Raw genomic sequence first — 10,231 nt, forward strand, 5'->3', positions numbered from 1 at the left:
GATTAACAAAAAATCAGCACGATGATGGATTCAAGTAATAAAAACGACCACACTATGAATGTATAAGTAAGCTTGCATAAGAACAATTAACTAAATGAAATAAGAGAGACCTAAACTCTATACAGAACTTGCCATTCCTGATTTCGTTTAAAAAGTCCGATTTTACGACCTGCGCAAATACGATGAATAATAAAACACACCAAAAAATCTCATCTAAAACAAAATGAAAGTAAACAAAAGCAAAATTGAATAATTTCTTATCAAAAAAAGAATTAAAAAAAAAAAGGAGAATAAAACAAAACCCACAAACGCCAAAGAAGGGCACTTCTTAAAAAAAAAAAAAAGAAGAAGAAGAAAGAAAAAAAGACTATTGCCACATGAGATCCTTGTAGCTGTTAGTCCGTTGAGTGGAGCGGAGTATAGAACAGTGGAATGGAGTTGAGTATATATATATATATATATATATATATATATGTGTGTGTGTGTGTGTGTGTGTGTGTGTGTGTGTGTGTGTGTGTGTATCACAATAGAAATTCGAATCACCCATAGACACGAATCAAACGTAAATTAGACTTTTTTTTTCCCCTTTAAAAAAAAATCAAAACATGAAAATAACAACGAAAGACAACATCATTAAACGTTTAGTTTGGTTGATTTTATTACTATCATTATTATTTTATCTATTTATTCTTTATATTTTATAATTATATATATATATATATATATATATATATATATATATATATATATATATATATATATATAAAGCAAATCAAGGCACCAGAAAGTTGAAGCCGTATATATATATATATATAACACCAAAAAACCTACTTTTCCAATCGGACCCCTCCACCGCCTCCTCCACCTCCTCCTCCTCCTCCTCCACCTCCCCTCCTCCTCCTTCTCCTCCCTCCTGCTTCCTCTCAGTTAATCAATTATAGAGCCCGTAGCATGACCTCATCAAGAGGTCGAAGTAGCAGTCGTCGTCGACGGTGGCCGACACGCCGGCGTAGTATCGGTGGAACTCTTCACGGGTGACGACCCCATCTGAGGACCCCGGTGTCTCCAGGGAGGTCAGGAAGTAGCGGAGAGCCTGCTCCTCCGTCCACTGGCCAGACAGGTACTTGGGGTGCTTCTGGATGTTGCGTTTGTACACCACTGTGGAACCCAAAACAACAGTTTCAGTTTCAGTAGCTCAAGGAGGAGTCACTGCGTTCGGACAAATCCATATACGCTACACCACATCTGCCAAGCAGATGCCTGACCAGCAGCGTAACCCAACGCGCTTAGTCAGGCCTTGAGAAAAAAAAAGGTGAATAAATAATAGATAAGCGTGCATAAATAAGTAAATAAACAAATAATTAATTACAATATAAAAAGGTAGTAGTAACAATAATAATAATAATAATAATAATGAATAAATAAATAAATAACACAACCCAAAACAACAACACACACACACAAAAGTGGGATGGGGGTGGAGGGGAGGGGGGTAATCAAGTCAATTAAAGGGTGGTTGGTACACAGTTTTGTGTAGAGTGTTATGCAGTGGGATTGTGAGAACAGTGGACACACACACACTCAAGCAAGTAAAACCAACTCAAGACATCTCCCCCCCCCCCCCCCCCACCCCCCCCGCCCCCCATACGTGTAGTATTTCATTACTGGAATTGTCCATGAAATGAGAATGGTCAGTGACTGTGAACGATTGTTAAACTACTGCTTTAAGCACACTTAGAGGAACAGAATTAATGGGAAACAAACTATGGATTTATAGGGAAACTGACCTTAAGAAAAAAAAAAGAGGCAGAAATAAAATAATTAAAAATGAAAAAAAAAGAAGGAAAAAAAAGTGTTGTTTTTTCGGCCAATGAAGGCGTGTGAAGCACTAAAAAAATATTGTAAAAAAAGTGCTGGTGCTCCATGACCTGCATGCAACCGAGACCACAAAATAAAATAGAACATAGGAATGGACTATAGAACAGTGGAGTGGAGCATAGAACGGTGGAATGGAGTGGAATATAGAACAGTGGAGTGGAGTATAGAACAGTGGAGTGGAATAAAGATCAGTGGAGTGTGGGTATAGAACAGTGGATGGAGTAGAATTACAACAGTGGAATGGAGTGGAGTATATAACAGTGGGATGGAGTGGAGTATAGAACAGTGGAGTGGAGTATAGAACAGTGGAGTGGAATAAAGATCAGTGGAGTGTGGGTATAGAACAGTGGAATGGAGTGGAGTATAGGACGGTGGAGTGGAGTGGAGTATAGAACAGTGGAATGGAGTGGAGTATAGAACAGTGAAATGGAGTGGAGTATAGAACAGTGGGATGGAGTGGAGTATAGGACGGTGGAGTGGAGTGGAGTATAGAACAGTGGAATGGAGTGGAGTATAGAATAGTGGGATGGAGTGGAGTATAGGACGGTGGAGTGGAGTGGAGTATATAACAGTGGAATGGAGTGGAGTATATAACAGTGGGAGGGGATATAGAACAGTGGAACGGAGTGGAGTATAGGACAGTGGAGTGGAGTGGGATATAGAACAGTGGAGTGGAGTGGGATATAGAACAGTGGAGTGGAGCAGAGTATAGAACAGTGAAATGGAGTGGAGTATAGAACAGTGAAATGGAGTGGAGTATAGAATAGTGGGGTGGAGTACAGAACAGTAGAGTAGAGCATAGAACTGTGGAGTATAGAACAATGGAGTGGGGTATAGAGCAGTGTAGTGGGGTACAGAACAGTGGAGTGGAGTACTGAACAGTGGAGTGGAATATAGAACAATGAAACGGAGTGGAGTGAGGTGAACAGTGGGCTGGGCTGGAGTAGAGTGGAATGGAGAGCAGTGGAGTGTAAATAGTCGAGTATAGAACAGTTCAATAGAGTGTAGGGTACAATAGTGGAATGTAATGAAGTGCAGCGGAAAATGGAAAACAGTGGAAAGGAACAACAGAATAGTGGAATGGAGTGGTAGGGAATAGCATGGAATGGAGTGTATGATAGTGAGTGAAATGGAGTGCAGAGGAGTGCAGTGGAGAATAGTGGAGTGGACTGCGCTGGACCAGATGGGACTTGAATGGAATGGAGAATAGTGGGAGAGAGTGGAGTGGAGTGCAGTGGAGTGGACATTAATTGGGTAGAGTGGAGTGGAGTGGACTTTGATTGGGTGGAGTGGAGTGGAGTGGACTTTGATTGGGTGGAGTGGAGTGGAGTGGACTTTGATTGGGTGGAGTGGAGTGGAGTGGAGTGGACTTTGATTGGGTGGAGTGGAGTGGAGTGGACGTTGATTGGGTGGAGTAGAGTGAAGTGGACTTTGATTGGGTGGAGTAGAGTGGAGTGGAGTGGACTTTGATTGGGTAGAGTGGAGTGGAGTGGACTTTGATTGGGTGGAGTAGAGTGGAGTGGACTTTGATTGGGTGGAGTAGAGTGGAGTGGACTTTGATTAGGTGGAGTGTAGTGGAGTGGACTTTGATTGGGTTGAGTGGAGTGGAGTGGACTTTGATTGGGTGGAGTGGAGTGGAGTGGACGTTGATTGGGTTGAGTGGAGTGGAGTGGACTTTGATTGGGTGGAGTGGAGTGGAGTGGAGTGGACTTTGATTGGGTTGAGTGGAGTGGCGTGGACTTTGATTGGGTTGAATGGAGTGTAGTGGAGTGGACTTTGATTGGGTGGAGTGGAGTGGAGTGGACATTAATTGGGTTGAGTGAGTGGAGTGGACTTTGATTGGGTGGAGTGGAGTGTAGTGGAGTGGACTTTGATTGGGTGGAGTGTAGTGGAGTGGACTTTGATTGGGTTGAGTGGAGTGGAGTGGAGTAGAGTTTGATTGGGTGGAGTAGAGTGTAGTGAAGTGGACTTTGACTGGGTTGAGTGAGTGGAGTGGACTTTGATTGGATTGAGTGGAGTGGAGTGGACTTTGATTGGGTAGAGTGGAGTGTAGTGGAGTGGACTTTGATTGGGTTGAGTGGAGTGGAGTGGACTTTGATTGGGTGGAGTGGAGTGGACTTTGGGTTGAGTGGAGTGGAGTGAAGATGACTTTGATTGGATGGAGTGGAGTGGAGTGGACTTTGATTGGATGGAGTGGAGTGGAGTGGACTTTGATTGGGTGGAGTGGAGTGGAGTGGACTTTGATTGGTTGGAGTGAAGTATAGTTGAGTTGACTTTGATTGGGTGGAGTGGAGTGGAGTGGACTTTGATTGGGTGGAGTGGAGTGGACTTTGATTGGGTGGAGTGGAGTGGAGTGGACTTTGATTGGGTGGAGTGGAGTGGACTTTGATTGGGTGGAGTGGAGTGGAGTGGACTTTGATTGGGTGGAGTGTATATTTGTTGATGATTTATTTATTTATTTTTTTATTTTTTTATTTATTTATTTATTCATTATTATTCTTGAAGTTCTATGCGCTTTTTTTTATAAGTGAGATATATTGGGGCAGTGTCAGAAAATAGACGAAAAGCATATAGATGCGGATTTATTACAGTTGATTCCATATCGATTAAACGGTTAGCCAGTGAAGAGACTTTCGGAGTGGTAGAGTTAGAAAGAAAAACAGATTCTATAATGTTTCGTACATGCGTATATATATATATATATATATATATATATATATATATATATATATATATATATATATATGATAGTCAGTCGTGTCCGACTATGACCATCAGAACAGCAGAGGAGGCAACTGCTGTTCCGACTATTTGGCCTAGAATTTGATTATAGTGGAGAGTGTCTTGCCCAAGTTACATCCCCACTCTCTTGGCCAAGAGGGTTTTAGAACAGTCGGCATTGGGATGGTTCCCAAAGGGCCAGCTAGCCCACGAGGCTGCAGCACTAAGAGCCAGTGCAATTTTGCCTCCTAGTTTGAGAGTCATAGTCCTTCACAAAAGACTAAGCTGTAAATGATTTCCCATTGACTGGAGAAACCATTGATAATACAGCTCTCACTTTGCTGTTGGCCCAAATAGGCTATACCACATCTGGTAGGTAGATGCCTGACCAGCAGCATAACCTAACGCGCTTAGTCAGGCCTTGAGGGTATGCATGTATATTTGTGTTTCAATCAGAGTGGATTTCTTCCACATAATGTTGCAAGAGGACAACGAGCTCGTTGCGATGGGTTAATTTTCAGTGCGTCAAGTGTGTGCTGCACACGGGACCTCGGTTTATCGTCTCCTCCGAAAGACTAGACGCTCAGTTTAATTTTCCAGTCAAACGTGGGAGAAAGGGCGAGAGCGGGATTCGAACCCAGACCCTCACGGACACTCTGTATTGGCAGATGAACGTCTTAACCATTCTGCCATCTACCTCCTTCGTTGTGTACAGACTGTGAAATGTACTCATATCTTTGAACATGTCGATTTTTCTCTAATTATATGTTTTCTTTGCTACACAAAATGATTGATATTTCAAATCTTTACCAAACATAGAATGGAGGCTGGAGGCAGGATGCAAGTCTTTACGTCAAAGATGATATTAAACTTGAATACAAATTTTCATTAAAAACAAACAAACAAAGAAAAAGCAACACAACTGGATGCAGGACAACAGAGAAACTTGAAGACAGAAAGTTTGAAACAGTGAGACAAACGACAAATATGTGCACAGACAAACGGACAAGACAGACAAACAGACAGACAGACGGAGGTGAACAGAATTAATATCAATCAATTGATCTAAGCCTGTCACGTCAATAACCATACCACAAGCGAACTGCACTCTCTGACACTGGCAGTGCAGTGTGTTTTCTTCAGTTTAACTCTCTCCATACGAACGGCGAAAGAGAAGACGTTAACAGCGTTTCATTCCAATTACCATCATCAAAGTATTGCAAGCGGAAGGCTCTTATACTGAAGAGGTGAATGTTGACAAAGAATACCACAGTTCTGACGACGGAAGCTAAAGGTTGGGTCATTCAGACACCCACTGGACATCCGAGGGGTCTGTGTAGAGGAGAAGAGAGGACTGGCCGTACTGAGTGAGTTAACGTCTATCCACTATAAGTGTTTTTAGACGGAAAGGAGTAAAGTAGTGTATAAAGGAAAGGGAATGCATGTGAATATTAGTGTAAAAAAAAATTTTAAAAAAAGAAAAAAAGTTCATGTTACGTATCAGAGGAAAAGTATATTATAAGAAAAGTCTAAAGAGGTTGTGGTGTGTATTGAATGAGTTGTCATGGGAAGGAGAATATGTATATGCATATCAACAAGTATTAACCTACAACAATGTAAATATAAATAACAGTATTAAATATAATACATCAAAGGAGGATACCAACTGGACTGGAGTTCAAAATTTCTGAAAACATTCTAAGCAACATTCTAAGTGCAGTGTGTGTGTGTGTGTGTGTGTGTGTGTGTGTGTGTGTGTGTGTGTGTGTGTGTGTGTGTGTATGTGTGTGCGTGTATGTGTTTGTGTGTGTATGTGTGTGTGTGTGCGCGCGCGCGTGCGTGTGTGTGTGTGTGTGTGTGTCTGTCTGTCTGTCTGTGTGTGTGTGTGTATGTGTGTGTGCGTGTGCGTGTGTGTCTGTGTGTATGTGTCTCTGTGTGTGTGTGTGCGTTTCTATTTTTTCAAAATTTCACTGATATGGGGGTGAGGGGTGGCGGATGGGGGAAGGGGGGGAGGGGTGGTTGGAGGGGGAAGAGACGGCAGATGCAACAAGGGAGACAATTGATGTGGGGGGGGGGGAAGAAAAAGAAAAGATTTTACTGGTAAGATTTCAAACAAAAGTCTATTCACTATCGGAGACACTGGGCCAATGTTGAAACGGAGACCACAGAAGAAAGCGAATAACGACAAGATCAGGGTAAAACTTGGTGAATTTATAAAACCTTGGCAGACGGTAATCGCAGAATGGACAGGAAAACCATTTGGAGACGCGGGGCTTGGATGGACACACGATCAACAGACCTGAACGTATCTGGTGAATGATAGTTCTGTACCGCGACTCAGTGACTGAAAACACTTAAGGGAGAAAATGAAGACAGATAGAATAGATGAGAAAGTGGCTCACTTTATGGAGAAAGTAATCTGCACTGAATACTAGCCAGAGTTTGTAAAACCAGCGAGAGAGAGACAGACAGACAGACAGAGAGAGAGAGACACAGAGAGAGAGAGAGAGAGAGACAGACAGACAGACAGACAGACAGAGAGAGAGAGAGAAATGACAAATGACAAATGTTTTATTGAGGGTAGAATGGATAAGCTGGAAGCTTCTTTACACCATGCCCTCACACACACGCATAGACACATATACACACACTGTAATAAATGAAATGAATGTAAATAAATAAATGACATAGAACAAACCAAACAGATACTAATAGATACATAAACGGATGAATCAAAAACTGCAATTACGGAAACATCATGAAAATCATACAAAACATTGCCACATGAAAATCTTCAAACACACATATGTGTGTGCACACACAGGCATCACACACATATTCTCGAACACACAAGTACACAGACATGCACACGCATACTTACACTCGCCTTTTTCCTTGCTTACACACTTGCTTACATACAGAGAGAGAGAGAGAGATACAGAGATATACAGAGACAGAGACAGAGAGAGATCCAAGGCCGCAGCCATCAATCGATCGTCAGTCTAACTGCCGGTTTTAGCGGGTGGCCACCTGATATTTTTCTCACCTGTGGCAAGTTAGGACCTGTGTTCGTGAAACGGTCATGATTTTGTTGATGTTGCTGTCCCTTCCCTCGTCATATAATGTTTTTAGTTCCCTGCTCTTGGTGTTCTCCCTCTCTGTCTCTCTGTCTCTGTCTCTCTCTCTCTGTCTCTCTCTCTCTGTCTCTGTCTCTGTCTCTCTCTCTCTGTCTCTCTCTCTCTCTCTCTCTCTCTCTCTCTCTCTCTCTCTCTCTCTCTCTCTCTCCCTCTTTGAGGGCGTGTGCCACACACACATATCAGAACACAACATTATCATCACAACACGCAAACACAGACACAGACACAGACACAGACACACACACACACACACACACACACACACACACACATATACATACACACATACAAACACACAAGCACACACACACACACACGTACGTACGCACGTACGAACGCACGCACGCGCGCACATACACACATACAAACACACAAGTATACACACGTACGTACGCACGCACGAACGCACGCACGCACACATACACACGCACGCGCGCGCGCGCGCTCATTGTCTCCTCTAACTCCACCTCGAGAGATGATTATGTAAGTTGGCTATATGCTGATAAGATATCACACATTTTGAACATAAGAAATGATTCATTGATAGACATCTATTCCTTCCTTCCTTCATTCATTCAATTATTTATTCATAAAGATTGATTTATTCAAAGACCTCCCTTCATCTCTTCAGTTCACTCATTCATAAAGATTCATTCGTTCATTCATAAAGATTCGTCCACAAAGATGTATCAGTTCGTTCATCATTCATTCATTTATTTATTTATCCATTTTTTCATTCATAAACAGTAGTTTATTGATGTTTCCTTCCTTCCTTCCTTCTTTCCTTCTGCTTCCTTCCTTCCTTCATCAATGCATTCCTTTCTTCCTTCCTCCCTTCCTTATTTCTCACTTCCTCCATTCTTTCATTCCTTCCTTCATCCATCCTTTCCTACCTTCTATCCTTCATTTCTTCCTCCATCCCTTCCTTCCGTGTTTCCTTCATCCATCCTTTCCTACTTTCCATCCTTCATTCCTTCATTCATCCTCCCCTCCCTTCCTCCCATCCTTCTTTCCTTCCTTCCTTCCTTCCGACCTCCCTTCATCCATCCCTTACTACCTTTCACCCTTCCTTCCTTCATCCATCCCTTCCTTCCATCCTCCATTCATCCATCCCTTTCTTCATCCCTCCCTACTTCCTTCCATCTTTCATCCCTTCCTTCCTTCATCCATCCTTTCCTTCCTACCTTCCTTCTTAACTTCTTTTTTTCCATTACTTCCTTCTTTCTTTCCTCCCTTCCTTCCTTCCTTCTTTCCTACCTTCGTTTCTCCATTCCTTCCTTCTTTCCTACCTTCATCCATCCCTCCCTTCCTTCCATCCTTCATTCCTACATCCCTTCCTTCCTTCCTTCCTACCTTCATTCATCCCTCCCTTCCTTCAATCCTTCAATCCTACATATCTTCCTTCCTTCCTTCCTTCCTTCTTTCCTACGTTTGTTTCTTCCATCCTTCATTCCTACATTCATTCCTTCATTCCTTCATCCATCCATCACATCCTTCCTACCTTCATCCATTCCTTCCATCCTTCATTCCTGCATTCCTTCCTTCCTTCCTACCCTCATTCATCCCTCCCTTCCTTCCATCCTTCATTCCTACATTCATTCCTTCCTACCTTCACCCATCCCTCCCTTCCTTCCATCCTTCATTCCTACATTCCTCCCTCCCTCTATCCCTTCCTTCATTCTTTCTTCCTTCCTTCACTCACTCACCCTTCACGTCCTCCATCTCCAGAACGCCATCCCCGTTGACGTCCAGCTTGTCGAAAGCCTCGTTGATGACCTGTATCCTGGCCGAGGACATGGAGGGCTTGAGGGCCGACATGAACTCGTTGAAGTCGATGCTGCCGTTGTTGTCACGGTCGAAGGCGGAGAAGAGGACCTTCAGCTCCTCGTCCGTCACCTCCACTCCGTAAGTCCGGATTCCTTCCTGCAGCTCTTCGAAGCTGATCTTCTTTGAGAAGTCGGCGTCGATCTGGCGGAAGATGGACCCGAGCTGTTTGAGGGCCCCGCAGGATTTCTGAAGGCACTTGTCTCGGAATTTGTCCAGGACCTCCTGGCGTTGGAACTCGCTGATGTCGGCCATGTTGGTTGTATGGTGATGGTGGTGGTGGTGGTGTTGAGGAGGAGAAGGGTGGAGTGTTTTGTCTTGTTGTTGTTTTGTTTTGTTTTTTGTTGTTGTTTTTGTTTGTTTTCTGTCTTTTTCTAGTTGAAGAACGAAGAAGAAGGGAATGAACTGTCCTTTCTGATCACCTTTTCCCTTTATCTATTTATCTTTCTTTTGTTCAATAACGATAATTGATGCTTGTTTTTCTTTTCTCCTTCTTCTTCTTTGGTTATATCTTTTCGTCTCCTTCTTCTTTTCAAACTTGCTGTTTCTGCTCTTTCTCTTACTTGATTTTCTTTCCTTTATTGTTATTTTTGTGGTTTTTAAATTATATTTTCATTTCCTTTTCCTTTTTTCCCCCCTCCACTTCTTATTATTCTATACTCTAGTGAGAA

General features: G+C 42.7%; 1 pseudogene across 1 annotated transcript; it reads right to left on the bottom strand.

The window, feature by feature from the left end:
• Positions 1–931: 931 nt before the first annotated feature.
• Positions 932–9,831, bottom strand: LOC143292245 (calcyphosin-like protein pseudogene; annotated as a pseudogene). Its single transcript, XR_013056636.1, has 2 exons — positions 9,443–9,831; positions 932–1,158 (listed from the first exon to the last, which is right to left on the bottom strand). The product of XR_013056636.1 is annotated as a calcyphosin-like protein pseudogene (transcript).
• Positions 9,832–10,231: the final 400 nt, after the last annotated feature.

This window comes from Babylonia areolata, chromosome 18, assembly GCF_041734735.1.
Source record: "Babylonia areolata isolate BAREFJ2019XMU chromosome 18, ASM4173473v1, whole genome shotgun sequence".
In the NCBI taxonomy this organism is placed as follows: Eukaryota; Metazoa; Mollusca; class Gastropoda; order Neogastropoda; family Buccinidae; genus Babylonia; species Babylonia areolata.